General features: G+C 32.4%; 1 protein-coding gene across 4 annotated transcripts in view; it reads right to left on the minus strand.

Moving 5' to 3' along the window:
* Window positions 1-18,870, minus strand: part of LOC124543958 — a 129,684-nt gene extending 110,814 nt beyond the window's left edge. For 2 of the 4 annotated variants that reach the window (XM_047122305.1, XM_047122309.1), the window contains exons 1-2: window positions 18,763-18,855; window positions 624-660 (exon numbers count right to left, since the gene is read on the minus strand). The gene's annotated coding sequence lies outside the window, so the exon portion shown is untranslated. Of the gene's footprint in view, window positions 1-623; window positions 661-18,731 lie in introns of all 4 variants that reach the window. The other 2 variants (XM_047122300.1, XM_047122304.1) reach the window with 2 other exon arrangements.
* Window positions 18,871-20,140: the final 1,270 nt, after the last annotated feature.

The raw sequence follows: 20,140 nt of genomic DNA on the forward strand, positions 1-20,140 counted from the left end.
CGCATTGTAACAGCGTGGTGGAATATGTTCCAAACTTTCTCCTCAAAGGGAGAGAAGGCCTTTAGCCCAGCAGTGGGAATATACAGGCTGTTGTTGTTGTTGTTGTATATCATAAGGGTCTATATTATATATAACTCTTTTAATGAAGTATTAAAAAATGATTCGTTTAAGTACACTGTTCAACTCATTTTCCAGTTCATCAAATTAACGAATACTCTCTGCTTAACCAATACTGTTCCAGTGCTATTCAGATTTAACATCGAGTATTCTTCGCAAAAATAATTCTCCGCTGAATAGAATCAACCTACTACTTTATGTTTATTATATATTTCTGATTCTATTCTGATCTTACTTTAATTGAACCAAAAAATCGCTGATAATCAGTATGGAAAGCGGCTAAAAGACAAAGTTTCCATTCGAATGCGATAAAATGACATTTTTTGCCAAAATTGCCCCCCTGGAGTGAATAAGCGTGATGGCTTTCGCACCAAAGAGCTACTTCAAGTTAAAGAGAACAAAAAACCTAAATCACATAAATAGAAAATTATATAAATACAGGAAAGAATAAGATAAAATAACAGCTATAATATAACTATTTCGATAAATATATTTATAGCACTTACAAGAAATTCCAATCACTTTCCACCAGCTATATTGCACCTGCAATCAAAAGATAAATATAATTAAAATTAAATTATCCGAAGCGACGCGCGACGCGTGCGCAATATGTATTTGACGGTACTATGTCAATCTTCACGAATTAACAACAAATGTAAAGTCAGAGTAAGAAAACCTTCGCTAGTTTCCAAGTTAATTCCTTTATGAAGTCGTAAGCTCTTAGTACATTTTGAAACTAAAGCACAAAACTGACAACTGCATATAAAATTAAGCTTACATAGTATGATAACTTGGTTCAAAATAGTGTAACATCTCTGGACTACATCTAGTTTCATATCAACATGAAATCTTTTAAATGGCGTAATTAGTAATTCCAAATTTAAATAAGACATGATATCTTCTACTGAATTGTCAAAATATATCAGTGTCATATATTCTCGATTAGTAAAGCAGATTGTCGCTCATACTAAGCACACGAAAACAGATCTTAAGGTGACGAACCTTTTCTTACCCCGACTGTAGTACAAATCTCAATCACGACACGATTCACGACAGACACAAACATAAATAATGTAAGATTCAACGTCAGCTGACTGTGTGACTGACTGATGGACAACGTATAGCTTCAACAATTATCCTATTTATTTTATTAATATTTCAGGTTCGATTTTTAAAATTAAACAGGAAATCGGTAGGTATACTAGATTATTCTTATACTCAATTTCAACAGGCCAACACGAAATATTACCTCAAGTTTCAGAAGGGTTTCTGTTTAAATTCAAATTGAATAATCTGACAACACTGAACGCTCATTGGTACCCATTACGTCATTTTGTGCCATTCGTCAGTTTCCATTCGGATGTAATTAAAATTTATCTGTTAAGTTTGTCTAGCGATTCAAAAGCTGTGTAGAGGTTAAAAATTATTTTAAATATTATAATGTAACACAAATATCTATTTTAAATTGTGTAATTATGCCTGCTATAGTTTTTGAGAAAAGGTTCGGAGAATATGACATACACATGAAAATTTATCATAGAAACCTAACGTTTAAGTGTTACGCCGTTCACAAGCGGATAGCATTTCAAAACAACGATCAGAAATTAAGTATAATACTATCAATACCGCTTAAGGAAACTCTTCACAACAAAATGGGCTAGAGCCAAGAGCCCTGTTGAACCTTATTCAGCTAATCTACCAATGTCTGTCCCTATGTAGATCTTTGAAACACTCAATGGATTTGATGCGATTTTTTTTAATAGATAGAATGATTCGAGACGATAATTTTGTATATAATACATGGACAGCTTAGTAAAGAAACACTGATAATTTTGGATGTTTCTAATGTGATATTTTCAATAAACAAATTCTGTAGTATATTTAGTAACAGCATTGCACCCGTGCGAAGCCGGGGCGGGTCGCTAGTTTAAAATAACATCAATACTACTTAAGGATACTCTTCACACCAAAATGGGAGAATTTGAACCTACGATCTACCTAATTCACCCAATGTCACCACTGGAACTCCTAGGCTTGGTAAATAAGGTTCAAGAAAGCATTTAAAACGTAAACTAGAATGTATTCACGTCCGATTACAAACGCAACGCGTGTAATCACAAAACGCGAATCCATCGGAAATGGGACAACATTCCAGGACCATTAGAGCGATGTTACATCGTCGGACACAGTTTTATTGCGGGATCCGAGCCGTACAACACGGTTCTGTCAACTACAACTACGATTATCTTGATTTACAACCTGATCCAGCTATGAACAGCCTAATTTCATTTATCTTATATTAACCATTATCAATTCTAATCTTTTGTTTCAATACTGGGTATATAAATGATCGAATATATTTTTAAATAATTTTACATAATCTGTTTTGATACAAATGCTCATTAGATTAATTTTTTTTTATTTTACACTCAGTTTGCAATGAAATCAGAATTTGTATTCAACAAGGAATGGTTACAGCGTTCATTCACTGTAGTCTTCACGTATTTTGTTCTTTATATAATTACTGCAGTGTTTCAGACCATGAGTAGAATCTTAAATCTTTAGTCGCACTTCGGCAATATGAGAGAAGCGGGATCACGAGCTGAATCCACAACTTTACAACCTTCACCTTCCAAATTTACCAATGCGACAAAGATTTTTCCAATAAATATAAAATCGGTATGTATTTTAAATCATTATCATAATGTAAACAATACTTCAAGTACAAAAACGATGGCAGTAACATTCGCCTAGTCGTACCTCTCTGTAGTATATTTAGCATATCTAACAAAAAGACCACATAAAATATACTCGCACATTATTTAACTGTTACGCCGCTCACCAGCGGCTAGCATTCGATAGAACGTTCTTTAATAACATCAATACCACTTAAGGAAACCCTTCACACCAAAACGCTTTAATCGTTAGCGTTACAACATAAGAAAGCATTTTAGCGTGTAACAATCGTGATTAATAAAAATGCTTGGGAATGTGAAGTTAACAAAACAATGAAGTAATGAGTGTTTTTTTTTTCGATTTTTCTTACTAATATTATGTATGCGAAAGTTTGGATGTATCGATGTTACTCAATCGCGCCAGAACGGCTGAACGATCTGAATGAAATTTTGCACTAGAACAGTATATAGATTACTTTTTAGTCTGGAAAAATGCACGGCATAAAAATATACCTACCTATACTAGGTAGGTATATTTTTATTTTTCATGTCGGAAGATATGTGATATTTTTCATATTGACAACTTGAGGGATTTGTTATGCATAATTTTTCTTACATGTCATAAGTTTAGAAAAAGAGTTAGATTACCTAACATCTGCCACCCTCCCTTCATGGATAAAGCCTGCTGTAGATATAGATACAGACATTGTTTATATATAAATATTCCTTATTAGAACTTTTTACAGAAACCAAAATGGCAAAAAGGGTAAAACAGGTGTTGGTTCAATTAAAGCAATGATTTCATGTGCTTAATTTGTACCAATCATTCATCTCACGAGCGGCGGTAAGGAAATATATCGCGAAGCAACCGTAATGGTCCGGTGGATTTAAAATTTAATATAGTTACTCCTTTCGTTTAAGAAAGGATTTTTGAGAGTTTTACCTTAAAGAGAGATTAATGGAGAACTACCTATTCAGTTCTCTTTGCATGATTTTTACCTTTACGTAGCGGTAGATAACAATAAGCTCCATACCTTCTAGAGGGAAGAAAGCCAGGACCATTTTTACAGTTAATTACTTTGCTTGTCGAATTTTGTATCTTGATTTTTTGAGTATATTTTTATTACACTTTCAACAACAATGCTCCTTATTTACAAATGTTTATAGATGTAATCATACCCACGTCACCGAAGTCATCAACGCCAACAAAAGCCACGGAATATTGTTGTACACAATGCCTTTCAATCAATATAGTGTCCGCTGTGTGTGAATACTTTTATTATGTAACGAGATATAAAGATCGATGATGACAGTGTACTTCTGTTTTTTGAAGCATTATGCTTTCACTTGTTATAAAGCTTGCTATTCGCTTTATTACGTATAAATAAAATATCTATATAAATATTTAAAAAACTCAAAAATATATATATTTGTAAGAAATAAAATTACAGATTACTGAATGTGATTCGACTCTTTAACTAAATTTAACTAGATATTTCTATTTACTTTTTTTTATTTAAACCTACTTCTTTTTTTTATTTTTGTATTTTAGGAATCAGAACAACCCACAAGTATATTGTACGTATTAACATCCATTTTTGATGCTTACGATTTATGAGAGACACAATTTGCATATTTCTGTATCGATACTTCATATCAATAAAACTGATTTTTAATAAAACGGCCCATCCGTTTAATATAATGGTTCAGAAATAAAAAAATGAACTTACGCAGAAAAACTCTCAACAATAATCGAAAAAAATAATCGTGAACAGTTTAAAAAAATCAACGAAGTTATCTGTTAACAATCTAAGGTCAATTCGCAGGCTTCGCCGGACCCTGGTTACGCAACGAGTGTCCAATACACGCGGGCCGAACGACCTTTCTCCAGTGAAAGTGAACACGATAATTAAACAGGTTTCTATTATTGACAATGTTGACGGACAGACAGCTATCGCTTCGCATATACGTCATCGTTTCTATTTATCTTGTTCCGAAAAAGATTTACACAAGCTCACGCAAATTTTATAAATGCAGCACCTTTATTTATTCATATCCTTCACTAGCTTTGCCGGCGAATTCGTGCGCAATTGAATTGAACAAAAAAGTTGTTGTTGCCAATGGCGTAGCTAGGTGATGAAGGGCTCCGATGCATAGAAAAAGAATCGGGCCCTCACGCCATCTTTAACTAATAATTACCCTTTAAAGTTATAGATAAGGTTTAGTTTAGAGGGCCCCCTGAACTCCGGGCCCTGGTGCAGTGGCCTGACCTGGCCCTACGATAGCTACGCCACTGGTTGTTGCCTAAGTTACTCCTTACTACATCATCTTTCTGCCAGAGCAAGTGCCGTCAAAATTGGTCCAGCTACTAAAAAATTCTTGATTATTAAATCATATTTATGAGATCACACTGTCCCACGAAACTTATATTTTTTTTAATCCATAAATCATATCATTGATTATTCAAATTCTCTTTATCAAATATTGTTTATTGTGTTTTTATCCTCTCGTTGAAATAAACTGCAAAATATTTGTATTCACGACAAATATATTGTAAGAACAGTTATTATCCAAAAAAGTCGACCCATTCAATTTATGTAACAAATAAAAATTGTAAACTTGTCTATGCATTAGCACGAATCGGTCAATTGACTTTTAATATCCGGATAATCCGGTTAATCACCTGTTACCTAATAGACAAAAAATCTCATACGTTTTAAGCATAAAAGTATTACGAATTAAATTATTGTCAATAAAACTATCAGTATTAAATTGAATTGAATAGTAAACATTTCTTCAACTAGTTTCTAATAAGATTCTAGATTTTGAAGATAAAGTAATGAATGGTAAGTCCTAGCTTAAATCTTGAACCGTAAAGCAACATTTTCCGGCACAATCTGTCTGCGAAGCTAATGTCCTGTTATCAGATAGCACTTTATCGGATGAGTCGGGACGAGCGTGGGCCGTGACGAAACTTGAGGTAATTGGAGACATTGTCCTTGCTCATGGCCCACGGCCCATGGTGATGGGGATTTGTATTCATTCATAAAATCAAATTAATTTTACCTTTAAAGGTTTTTCAGTTTCTGGTTTATAGAAATAGGTCACTATGGTCATTCAAAATAGTATTTACGTGAAAATCCGGAGTATTTTATCGACTTGTTCGGGTATTTTGAATAAATTTGTAACTTTTTTCTGTGGAGGTTATGAAATCTATATCTATTAATTATTTATACTAATATTATAATGTGAAAGTAACTCTATCTGTCTGTTGGCCTATCGCTATTTCACGACCAAACCAATGAAATGAATTTGATTAACTTTGGTATGAAGAAAACTTGAACTACAAGGAAACACACAGGCTACTTTTTTGCCTAACACATGGCAATCTATGCCCTAAAACGCTACCGAAGCTGCGGGCGACAACTAGTATGTATATAAAATAGCATGCGAATTTTCCAACAGTCAGTGTGAATGGAACGCATACAGTCATTACATAAATGACATTTTTTATTAAAAAAAAAACCCTAAAAATACATTTAAAAAAATAATATATAAACAATATAAAGAAAATTGTTTTAACACTGTAACATTAATTGGATAACAATACTAAGCGCAAAAAAAGGTTATAAGAAAATGTTAAAATGTGCTGTTGCTGACTGTACGTCATTGACAAATAGCAGCTCTAGTAATGAGGAACTCGGTCTGGGGAGCTCTAATGATCTCCCGAACGAATGCACGATGTAGGGAATTAATTGTAAGCAGATAACGAACGGTATTAATGGGTTTCGGAATATATCATTTTGATATATTTTTCCATAAGTAATTGCCGTGACATTGATATGTCAGACGTTTATATGGGAATCTATATTATTAATAATTCTATAAGTTAAATATCAACTGTAAAGAATTCGCTTTAATGATGCGTGCACTGACAGCTAACGTCTAATTGTAATGCTCGTTATATATTTCGTAAGGTCAAAGATCTCGAGGTCTCGGGTACGAACCCGAGAGGATAATACCTATTCCTAAAGGATTTGCGGTCCCATCAGATTTGTCTTTTGTAATATACTTAATATTCTTTGAAGCACTCCTAAAATATAATTTTAAAGGATAAATTCAATATATGACACTTTCTGCAAATAACAAAACTTAACAAGAAAATCCAGTAGTAATTATTTTCCATCAAATAAATATTATAAATTTGGTTTACGTCATCAAGTAAAGGGAAGTCCAACTACCCACAGACAGGAGTGCTGTAAGAACTTTTAGCCATGCCTTAGATCACAATACGCCAATAAACATGGAATCTAAGATCCCTTGGGCATATACACTCACTGGCCAATCCTTCAAACCTGCTTGGTGATAGAATATATGATGAGAGGGTAACCTTACCATTATTCGGTCTATATTTAATCATTTCAACACAGACAGGCTTGCATAAGCCCTACCAAAGTACTAGTATGAAAGAAATACATATTTCTGCCTTAATTTTTCACAAGTGCAATTTAACTAAACCGCCTACTGATGTGAATACTTAATGTTTACCTAAAACTCTTTGTTTTAGCGCTAAGTCAAGGTTATAAAACATGTTACAGCCGGTACCTTGAAGTCAATCACCATTGTATCGGGGTTTCAAAACTTTGTTAATTGAAGAAGGCGATCGCAACCGGCCAAGGTGACGTGGTCATTTTATATTCGTGGGAGAATATTTGCTTCGACGGTCGCGCGAGTTACAAGCGAAATGCTTTCGTTTGTTTTCTATGTAAACACATATGACCAAACCATATGATCGCTTCCTACATACATACCAGTATTGCATAATGTGTCAGAGATTTCTAGGTATTTTTATACCGTGTGATACTTAATTAAACAAAGTGTCGATGACCCACGTTGCAAGAATAAATTATGACAATTTTGAATGTAATCAAAAATGTTCTGTGTATATACGGTCGAATTATTATTTGGCCAGTTTTTACTTACATTAATCAGCTGATTGCATTTATTTTTTTAACAATCCTCTTTTTTATATCATCTTATTATTTTAATAAGTACATATTGTAAACAATTTAATCCATAGTAATAAGAACAGCGAAGAAGATAAATAAAAATTAAAAAGAATTTCAATCAGACATTGGGTCACATTTACGTGGAAATTTAAAAAAAAAACATATGTAACAATATCATACAGCAAAATATATTATATAATTAAAATAAGATCAATATAAAACGCAATCGTTTTGAAATATATAATTTTTCTTAATATCAAATCGCTCGTAACTTGTACCACACGTTGAAGCCTGCACCTTACGCAAGTTGCGCCCGCGCACGCGATACCATTATACCTCGGATACAAAAACGAAAATGCTATTGAAATTTCTTATTTTATAACCGTATCGGAATAACACTCGGTGCGATATTTTAACCCATTGTCATTCACGCAGTTATTGTTTTTAACTGTTGTAACCGTTTTAACGGTAATCTTATATTCCATCAAAACGTTTATTGAACAAAACACTTGTTATGAACTGAAATCGTTAAGTTAATTGACTAATATGTTTAGAGATGATAAAGCATTCGTTTATCTAACACAATTTATTTTGATAAATTCCTACGCAAAAACACCTACTAGATTGAAGACTGTTGGAACATAAAGCATACTTTATAAAGAAAATTTCCGTTTAGTAAGGTTTAAACACTTTGAGAGGCATATTTGAGGTAGTAGATATTTGTATTTTTGTATGCACATTTTTCGGTTAAACCCGCTAACAATTACCATATGTGGATGAAATCTCGCAATTTACTTTAATAATAAAACAGTCCTCCTAGTTGGTAGACTGAAATTGCACGCTTATTTTTGGGTTTGGTAAAAATATAATCTAGGCTACATTGACGGTATAATATATGTGCATAATGTATAGATCATATATAAAAGATAAACACCCCTCAATGATTAATCACGAAACCTCAGAAACTTTAACATCTATCAACACTGAAATTTGTTCAAATTAGTAGATATGTCCTGTATAGACATCAGCTAAGATCGGATTTTACATAATTCTACCCGTTGAGTAAAACGGGCGTTTCTCGATTGTTTTTTATAAGTTTCGCGCGGGTGAAGCCGCAAGTGCAGCCAATATTATAGAAAAAATAAAATTTATGCACAGTAAAATAAAAAAAAATTCGAAAACAATACATGCAATATTTTAACCCGCATTGGAACAGCGTGGTGGAATATGTTCCAAACCCTCTCCTTAATGGAAGAAGAGGCCTTATCTCAGCAGTAGGAAATGTGCAGGCTGTTACTTTACTTTACTTTTTACTTTAATTTATGTAAAACATTACAAACTTTAATGTAATATATAAAGGGAAATAGAACATTTTTTCTTCAACATTGAAAATAAACACTAATATATTACTAGTTTTTTTTTTTTTATTTATATAAAACGATTTATTAAATAATAAGTACTTGTTCATAATCAAAAAAATGCGTTAGTTTAATTCATGTATTATGTATTGTTAGAAAAATAATGTTATGTGTGTATATGTTACATTGTTAAGAGTTCACACACCTGGCCTCGTATCTTCGTCTACCAAACTGACAAGTGATTGAAACTTCACATTTATTATTTCATAAGCGATTTTTATAGCGTTATATTCTTAAATAACAGCAGTCTTTTTAATTTTAGAATCAATTAATACAATTTTTTTAAATGAAAAAAGATACATTTTAAAGAAAACTGTCCGTTTACTATAAAAGTAAAAGGTCTAGTACGACACAATTTAGTTATAGCGTCGACAAGATTACTGCCGATTTACACAATCAATAGAAATAGCTCCCTATCGTGCCATTCGACGCTATACGTCGCTATAGATTCTCACGTCAGTTCAACCCGAGAAAGCATTTGTTGTGTCGTACTATACTATTTTTACACAATTTATTTATTTATATATATATTTTTGTTATTATTGTAATAGTTGAGGAGGTAGGTAAATACATTAGTGTTCGCTCGATTACCGCTGATCTATTAGACACATAAGCATATCAATTCAAGGTTGTTATAGCTCAGTCTTATACATTTTAAAAAATCGATGGCTCGTTCGAAGGCTATTTAACGGGACGAATGCTAGCCTTATTTTGACGCAGCTTCTATTGGAAAAGAGAGTAAAACTTGGGTCACAGTTTTGTTTGTTTTTCTAACTCGAAATATGAACCCGGTATCTAGAAATATGGAGCTCTATTAGCCAGCCATTAGACAAACGAGGCAATCAAATGACTTCAAATCAAAAGTAGAGCAATGAGCAATTTAAGACATGTATTAATATAATAAATTAAATTGATATAATGACAGCATCGTAATCCGAAGAAGACCTTGTCTGCGCAATCGTAAGATGTTATTTGACAGATCGCTTAGCGACGTGTGAACTAGGCTCCTTGCGTGACAACACTCATTATGTAATCGTTATGAATGTGATTACATTTTGGTCACTTGTCAATGTCCCACTGCTGGGCTAAGGCAGGATACTTGAAGAGGTTTGTAGCCAATTCCATAAAGCTACTCAAATGTGGATAAGTGGTTATGGATGTGGCAAATTTTAATCAGATATTTAAGTTTCCTGTCAATGCTTCTTTCACGAGAATACGATTTGTTTGACCGGGTTTGAACTCCCAAGTACACCATAGTTGCTTAGTAGTTAAAACAGGTGAACACATCACTTAACTACTAAGCAATCGCGCCCATTATACAATGTGTAAATAATAAATAACTTATAAGATGTATGTATTGTAGTTAGTAGTATTGCTCAGTTTCTTGTCTCCGTTCTTGGTAGATAGATAGCCGAGACGGCCCAGTGGTTAGAACGATTGCATCTTAACCGATGATTGCGGGTTCAAACCCAGGCAAGCACCGCTAAATATTTATGTTTATAATTCATCTCGTGCTCGGCGGTGAAGAAAAACATCGTAATTAAACCTGCATGTGTCTAATTTCATAGAAATTCTACGACATGTGTATTCTACCAACCCGCATTGGAACAACTTGGTGGAATATGTTCAAAACCTTCTCCTGATAGGGAGAGGAGGCCTTAGGTCTTAGCCTTAGTTAGGAAATTTACAGGCTGTTGTTGTTGTTGTTTGTTGTACTCGGTAGATGTACAATCCCACGATATCAATTTTATCCTGTTTCTCGACCTACCTGCTAACATAAATTAATCTTTTACTTTATTAACAAAAGGAACAATCTAACATCAACATAATTGAGTTAAAATGTTGCCATCTCTTTATATTCATCGAAAATCAAATGTTTTAGAATAACATACAGTGAGCCTAATTACGACACGCATAAAACTAATTGACACGGTGATAGCACGGTGTCGACATCGAACGTGACACTCATATGTTTTTGTAAACATGAATTACCCATGTTACAACAGACTACAATATAATTCACCGAGATGACACATGACGAATGTTACCAGACGATATTGGGTTCGAATTCGGTCAGTGATTTTTTATTTGTTTTTTTTTTTTTTAATTATTATTTTGAAGGAAAATATCCGTATATAATAATATTATATATTCGAAAGTAATTCTGTTTGTCTGTTGCTCTTTGACAAAGATACCACTGAGCCGAATTTAATGCAATTTAGTATGAAACAGCCTTGAACCTTTTGGAAGGACATAGGCTTTTTATACCTAACAGCTGAGGACCAACAACTAGTAGGCGAGCGAAGTTGCAGGCAACAGCTAATCATAAAAGTTCGATACATTTTTCCCATGTGATAAGATATCACAAATCGCAAACATGATTAAGTAAATCGTTACCAAAATTGACCAATTAAATTATGTTTTATTCAAACATTATATAAAAATAAACTAACATTTGTATGTATATTGGCGCACGCACAGAATTTTATACTTTAGTAAATATTAAGCATGTCATATCAACAACACCACGCTGTTCCAATGCGGGTTGGTGGAATACACATGTGGCAGAATTTCTATGATATTTGTCACATGCAGGTTTCCTCACGATGTTTTCATTCACCGCTGAGCACGCGATGAATTATAAAGACAAATTAAGCACACGAATCAGCGGTGCTTGCCTGGGTTTGAACCCGCAATCATCGGTGAAGATGCACGCGTTCTAACCATTGGGCCATCTCGACTCCATGTCATATCATTTTAAAAAAATACTGGCGTTTGGAGACGATATGATCAAGTGACAGATATATTAAAGGATAATTGTGGGTTTAAATTCGTAGTTAAATAACAAGTTTTCATTAATTTATGATTATAATTAATCTGGTTCTTGGCACAAGAGCACTAAGGATCCATTAAAGTAATGGAAAAACAGACAAATTTATCTTATATATACTAAATTTTCTTAGCTCTTAGACCATTACTTGATATGACACGGTGTATTCGTATAGAAAGACTCACCAAATAATCGGATCGGATCAAGAGTTTAGAAACGCATAGAGAACAGACATACAAACGTTAATTTATATAGATTTGTTGCAACTGTTACTTCAGCTTTAGTGAAACACGCGCGAACTGTTCGTGTTACATTGCACAATTTTAGTTTGATAAAGAGTTAAACCTATGAACTTAGTCTTGCATAGTATAATGCAGATTATATAATATTCATATCAAATGTTAATTCTAATAATTGTTTGATATATGAACTAACATATGTATTTATTTGCATGAAGCATTTATCGTGCATATCCATTTTTAATTTTATACCCACCCGTCAGGATTATACACAACTTGTAACAGACATTTTAAATAACTATTTGTTTTTATACCTATAAAGATGTATCACCTCAATGTCAATCATAATGTATTTTATTTTTTTGAGTATTTACTAAGAAGTCGGTGGTTAAACTTTTTATAAGCAATATCGCTGGACTAGTAAGTAGTTCGAACCAATATGATTTTTTTGTAATAAATTGTGCCGAAAGGGCACATTTTTTAGAACGCAATTACATCTTAACCAATGATTGCAATCGGAACCTGCATGTGTCTTATTTCAATGAAATTCTCCCGCGCATCGATCAACCCGCATTGGAGCAGCGTGGTGGAATTCACCTGAAATGGGGGATGAATCCTTATCCAACCATTGGGAAATTTACAAGTGATACTTTGAAGTCATATGTAGGCGGTGATAATTAACGGTAACAAATAATAACCCTATAGCTTTTTCGTAGTTGAGAAAAGAATAGCTATATCTCCTTGGATGTCATTTGACAAGAAAATAAAAATATTTATACAAAGTTGACGAGGCTGGAACTCTATATTTCCGACTTTGCTTTATCTGTGAGCATCGAGATAGGCATCTAAGGAGGAAGACGGATCATGTATCAGGCGAAGAGATTCCACGTTCACACGGACTGTTACCCACTCGACCGGATCGTAGTTAATCTTTTTTTTATTTCGTTATAAGCGACCCCGGTTTCGCTCAATTGTGATTTACCAGACATTGTTTAGGTTCATAATAAGTAACCATTTGTATTGCTGCGGTCTTCGTGGTTGATGCGGCTTTTTTAATTGAATAAAAAAGATCAACTTCTCTATTCTGCTACTTATATACAAATCAAGGATATAGACGTTTTTTATGTAAACTGACTAGTTCGTTACTTGGGCTACCAATTCGTCCGGGTGAAATAAGGTTTTATGAACCCTATCTAAACCATCCATGGACCCAAATAGGTCCCCCTTTGTGGTTGGATTCTTCAGTACAAAGTTGGAACAAAAGAATAAAAAGTATATTAAACAGTCTAATCAAATTCACATCAACGTTTCTTGCGATTTTGTTATTAATGTAATTGTTTAAACATATATAATACAAAAATACAAAACTAGACAATTCGTAGATCAGATTTGAGTTAGAACAATTTTATTATATTTTTAACATAAAATATGTAAATAAGTTAATGATTAATCGTTGAGATAACTCTCGTTCTAGTAAGCCGAGTGTGTAGCGCACCAGTGCCAGTGTACACAGAGCTCCGTCACACGGTCTGTCTCAACGATTAGCTATAGTTCGCATGTTTGCGCAACGCGCTCTAGCAGGCTATTGCGATGACAACTTTAAGCAATTAACAATAAAAGTGAAACTTTAACTTTTTTATATAAGACATATTTTCGAATATAAAATTGATCAAGACCAAAATCGACATATCTGTAAATTTGAATGTCGGTCTGTCTGTCTGTCGTTCTTTCACGAAAAAACCGCTAAACCGAATTCGATGATATTTCCTTTTTGCTTCTAAACGCGAGCGAAGCCGCGAGTAACAACTAGTAAAACCTAATTGATTTTACGGTCGGAAACTTCTCTGTGAAAAAAATTTTATTCCGTCAAAATTTGGTATGAAGCAAACTTGAACTATAAGAAAAAACATAGGCTAAAGGCCCAACACACGAGAAACATCGCCCTAAAACGCGAGCGAAGCCGCGGGCGATTACTAGTCATCTATATTGATATTACTTCGAAATAAATTAGCTAATGTGCTTATAATTTCTCCTTTTTACTTTATTTTTAATCTGTTTTAGATTTGATTTATATTATCTGTGTTCAAGTGTATATGAATATTTTTCATTGTAAGCGATTGAATAGCATAGACGGTACTTGACGTGCTACAGCGCAATCTATTTACGAATTAAAAAAGTGGATAGCCCACCACAATTTCCTGTTAATTGGTCAAAAGTTGTCGAAGTTTATTAATCTCAAACATGTATAATTACATCCGTTTTTATACTAGACGTTGATGGCGCCATTATGAGACAATGACATTTCAACTGTCAAAAATGTTTTTTTTCGTAACTGAAAACGAGCTAAGAATTAAATTAATTCTGCTTACAAATATTATACTTATTTCGATTATTTGATACTACTAATAAATTTTTGAAATTATACATTAATTGCTATTAATATATTACTTTTTATAAATATAATTATTACATTACAAGCCTACTCTCTACCTTATACCCATATAAAGTATAAACAATAATAATAATAATGATCTTCTATAATAATTAGACTTACGACATAAGTTCGCTGACCTATACACCAGTCACCACGATTAGTACCGAAATGATTAATTTAAAGAAAACGCACATACCTTAAAGGGTCAATATTTCATTCCGTAGACCATTTAAGGAACAATGATTTGTTTCCTCTGTTCATCATTAAAACAATTATATTACAGAATATACTATATTGCTATATGCTTGAATCCATTCGCTTCCTGCAACGATTTATTTTATAAATCGGAATCGATATATCATCGATTGTAGAAATCGTTGATTTTCATGCCGGATAAATAATTGATTATATTTACTCACTTAATTAAATAATTGTCAGGAAAAAAGTAACTACAGATTTTCTCGTTGGTTTACTTTAAGTTTATTCCCGTCGTTAAGATAATAATGAAAAACGTTATATTGAGGAATAAAGTAAAATAATAACAAAATTCCACTATAAACCATTGAAAAGTTTTCGCATATAATATAATGACGAAAAGATATTGTATAAAAATTATACTTGTTCGAACTTCGATTTTTTTATATATAAATGTTACAAATAACACATATACGAACATACAAACAGAGCGATATTTGTTGATATTAGATGTTCTAATCATCTAGCTTAATTACACATAAGTGAGTGCTAAAAGTATAACTCAAACAGAGGTTCAACGACCTCCAGTTGAGTTTTCTAGTTTTAAAACGGAACTCCAATAATTACCCTACTCATAAACATATTACGTAAATTATCAATTTCATAACAACATCTGTGTTACGTGCCCCGGTATCATTGACAGTTTCGCGTCAGTAGTGGTGCGAACGCGCCGCAAACCATTGCATTGCATCCGAGTTTGTAACCAGATCGTTTCACGTAATAGCCCTTAGTGGTATTACAAGTATTTTCGTATTTACTTGTGTAACCGATAGAATTATCTGAATGTAGCCTACGCTTGTATTACAAACGGCCCGCAACTGAGTTCGCGTGGTCTCTGATTATGGAGATACGGCGGGCTTCGGCAAAACGCGTTCAATATTTATCGAAAGGATTTCTAACACCGCTTTTGTTTAACGATATCGTCAGTAGGCAAAGTGACAATATTCGTTTATTCGTATATCGTTCTATAATAATTATATTAATCGATTATATAAATGACTTTAAAAAATGACTCTTAATTGCCCATAAAGTTAAATGGCAGATTAAAAGATACACAATTATCGACGCAATCGTACGTGACTAAATAATTTTCAATGATTGTGCAAATCATTTGTGTATGTTTTTATTCTTAACTGCCATTCGCTGGCAGTATCAGTATTGCCATTAGTTGACAATATCGGTATCAGTATTTCTGGACCGGTTAGGGCCATTTAACTCTGTGATACATATTTGATCCCTATTTTTTTAATTTTCAAAGTAACTATTTCTTATTCCAGATTTAAGAACAAACGTTTCAATATTTAAAAAACTCTCAATGTATTTGATACTAATTTTAGTTTTTTATTCCATTTATAATAATTAAAGGAAGTTACCACAATCATTTTTGTCTGTTATTTAATATTTTCAATCACAATTTAAATTATAAAATAATTAACTTTAAAGAGAAATAAGATTTTTTTGTAATATAATTGATTGAATCTGACTTAAGTTTGATTAACTAAGTGAGATAAGTGTATTTTATTTGGTCGAATGATTATATGAAATATATTTTATATGTTCTCCAAAAATATTATCGTTATATTTTTAAGACTTGATTTAGATTTGGTTTTACTATGATATACGATTTAATTAAACGTCTAAATTAAATTATATTTATTACACTTATTTATTGACAGACAAATTAAACATTATCGATTCGGAGAAAAAAATACTGAAAAAGATATGTGTTAAAAAAACAGTGATTTTTAATAAAATAGCGTCCTAAGATACGGGAGGTCTTGTATCAAATTGTGAAAATAAGTTTCTCGTAGTTTTTAACATATAAAATAAATTGTAGTTAGTTCTTAGTCTTTAACATTGGGAAGTAGGTACATATATGAACCAAGATTATAGAAACTTGCTTATAAACGTAATTGCGTTTGTTTAAACGAATATCTCTATTTAAATTACTCTTGTGTTATTTAAATTATTTTAAAATAGTAAAACGTATCTTTAACTGCATAAAAACACATCGTATGTGAACAGAGAATATTCAATAATCTGGTCTGGACAAAGACCTCAACTTCTTCTGAGAACAAATTGCGAACCTACATTCTACCAAACAGTATGTCAGTGGATTAACATCTTGTTTACATGCGTAAATTTCAAAGCATGCATATATTTTGACAAGAATTATATATACAATTTACAACGTCCGTGCAAACTCTGTTATAAAATGTTTGCATGGATTTGAGACTGCGATCTCTACTTAAATAGTAAATACACGTGCTTCCTAGTGTTTCTTAGCCACATAATCACCATAATATACAATAATGATTTACTAAAGGAAGTATTAAAACTTTAAAGTTTAAATATTGAAAGGCTACTTAAGACAGCTATTAAGTTTTAGAGCTCTTAAACGCATTGTGATGCGAATATTTATAAAGATTAATGTATACGTATTTAATAAAACATAACCGAACCCACGTAACCTTAAATTTAATATAATTGAGATTCAATTACAATAGTTTTATTATTTAATTAGCATAACAACTGTGTATACAGAAAATATAACATACAATTTGATAATCTTGCTTTATGAAATTAAAGTAATAATTCAACACTCGTTCCATAGTATAATCCATATTATTTGGTATCTGAATTTTAGTTTTTAATTTTTTTAATATTATTTTTATTATTTTTATAAAACCTCATAATATTAATTGATTTCGAAATTTATTTCAGCAATTTTGAAAAATCCAATTAAAAAACACTTACAATGAACTTTACATAGTTTTAACTTGTTAAGTATATTAATTATTTATGGTTACGATGTATTCAAAATATCTTAAAAACGCTATAGCTAAACTATTAATACATTATGCGTGCATGCGTCCTGACCAATTACTAGCAGATTAGTTAAGATAAATATGCTAAGATGACTGTGTGCAACCAAATTTTATACATATTTATTGAACTTACTACCTCTTTAATTTGAGTTAAAATAATGTCGTTAGTGTGTGAGTCACAGATGTGTGATAACAGCCCACATAGCTACTGTGTGTGAACAGCTGACAATTGACAATAATTTGTACACACGAAATAATCCTTATAAATTAGAATTACATCAAAAGAGGTATTTATCAGAACAGAATTACCTGTAATCGATACCTTGAGTTTTATTATAGCGTCGTAAATTAACAATGGAGTGTATCGTATTAATTGTAATTAGAAACGTTTCAGGTAAAAGCAAGAAAACTTCGTTACTCTAAATCTGCGCCTGCGCCACTTTGTCGGTAGCGGTCGTTGAACCCTACATTAATCGAACGAGGGTAATTGGTATTAAATCGTAAACAAACTTTTTTAAGCAATTTGCAAAGACTATTAAAACTCTAATATAAAGAAACCGTTTAAAGTGTCTAGAATTAAAGGATTGTTTACAAACTTGAATTTAGCTAAACCAAACGTGCAGAGGGAATTTTTATAATTAATAAGCCACCCGTTAATTTATATACTGACGCATCTAAACAATTATTTTTTGTAAAAAATAATTACCGATTTCCTAAGACTAAGCCTTAATTTTTTTTCTAATAATTTCTTTAATCCCATTGTCTATTTTTTGACGAAGAAATAACACAAAACGAAAAAGACTACCATCAAGCAAATTAACGAAACGGTAAAACTTTTACCTCCATTACAAATAAACGAAACTAATCCCATAAACTATCCCAAATAACCTTAATAAAACTAATAAATATATTACAATAAAACTAACCTAATAATAATTGATTAAACACGTAAATCACCTGAATATATCCTGGATATGCAACACGATTCACAACACTACAACGTGATCACAACACTAGCGCTCGTTAAACGTGCGCACGCGTCAACACACCGGCCCGTTATGTCGCGGCCGGCGCGGGCGCAGCGTGGAAAGCGGACACGCTGCAGAGATTAGTTTAATACAGAACTGGTAGGTCACTAATCATTTTGATGACATTTGTCTGAATAAAATTTCAATAAACCAGTATTTATTAAAAATGTTACTGTATTAATGAATAAAACGTAATTAATTTGTAAACTTTTATAGATTTTTGTACGTTCATTCAAAAAAATATATCTGCAACTGCTAGTCTGTTATGTAATAATACAATGTAAATAAAAATCTTTAACCAAAAAAATGTTGGTATAATTATTATTTTAAACGAAACCGCAATAAAATTAGTTTATGTATTTCACTGTTGTATACTTAGGCTTAATGGACAGCACATAAAATATTTAATTTTGAATTATAAAAAATTAAAAATACTAATGGAGTAATAGCTAAAATTATACGAATAATTAATAATCATAAGACTTTCTGTTAAATGTCATTTTCATTGTCAAGCAAAGTTACGTACATATGTTTACATCTCGCGTAGTTATTCTTTGACGTGCGCGGGTTATCAATGAAGATGTGGATTATCAAGCTGTCGATCGAGGGAAAGTGGACGACACGACCTCCGAGAGCTGGGAGGTAGGTTATGGTCATGTCTCCGATACAACGTAATGCAACGCAATGCAACACTGATATGCGATACAATTATGATACACTTATAATTGCTGATCAAAATATTTTTACGAAACTAATTCACAACTCCAATATTACTCTCTTATATTTTAATAGTGCTACTTGGAGGTGGGGCTTGGTCAGTACCACCTACTAATTAGATATAGAAAAAGAGGGAAGAATGAATCTGGAAAGGCACTTGTATCCCACAAGCACACACAAGCGTGGTAGCGCATCGCAGATGTAAGGTATGATTAATATTTAATGGCTATGGACGGTGGTGACTATTTACCATCAGCAGGGTCAGTACGCCTTCCGTTTAAGAAATATAGTTAAATAAATTAAACCGACTTCAAAATCAGAAACAGCTAGTGAACTAAAAATAAAACTTCTTCTTATCACATCTTAATGAAGCTTACACTGTTCCGTAAGTCCAAATGTACATAACTTATATTAAAAAAAATCAATGTGACTTTTAGTTTTCGAGAAATTCGTGGACAAACATACAAACATTCACTTATGAAGTTTGGCGCACGTGCTTGGAAGCCTAAATGGATCATCATACTCAAACATTATTAATTTCCAACAATTTTATATGCAAACATATCGAGCTGATAACCTTCGTTTTTAGA

Source organism: Vanessa cardui, chromosome 1 (genome assembly GCF_905220365.1).
Source record: "Vanessa cardui chromosome 1, ilVanCard2.1, whole genome shotgun sequence".
Taxonomy (NCBI): domain Eukaryota; kingdom Metazoa; phylum Arthropoda; class Insecta; order Lepidoptera; family Nymphalidae; genus Vanessa; species Vanessa cardui.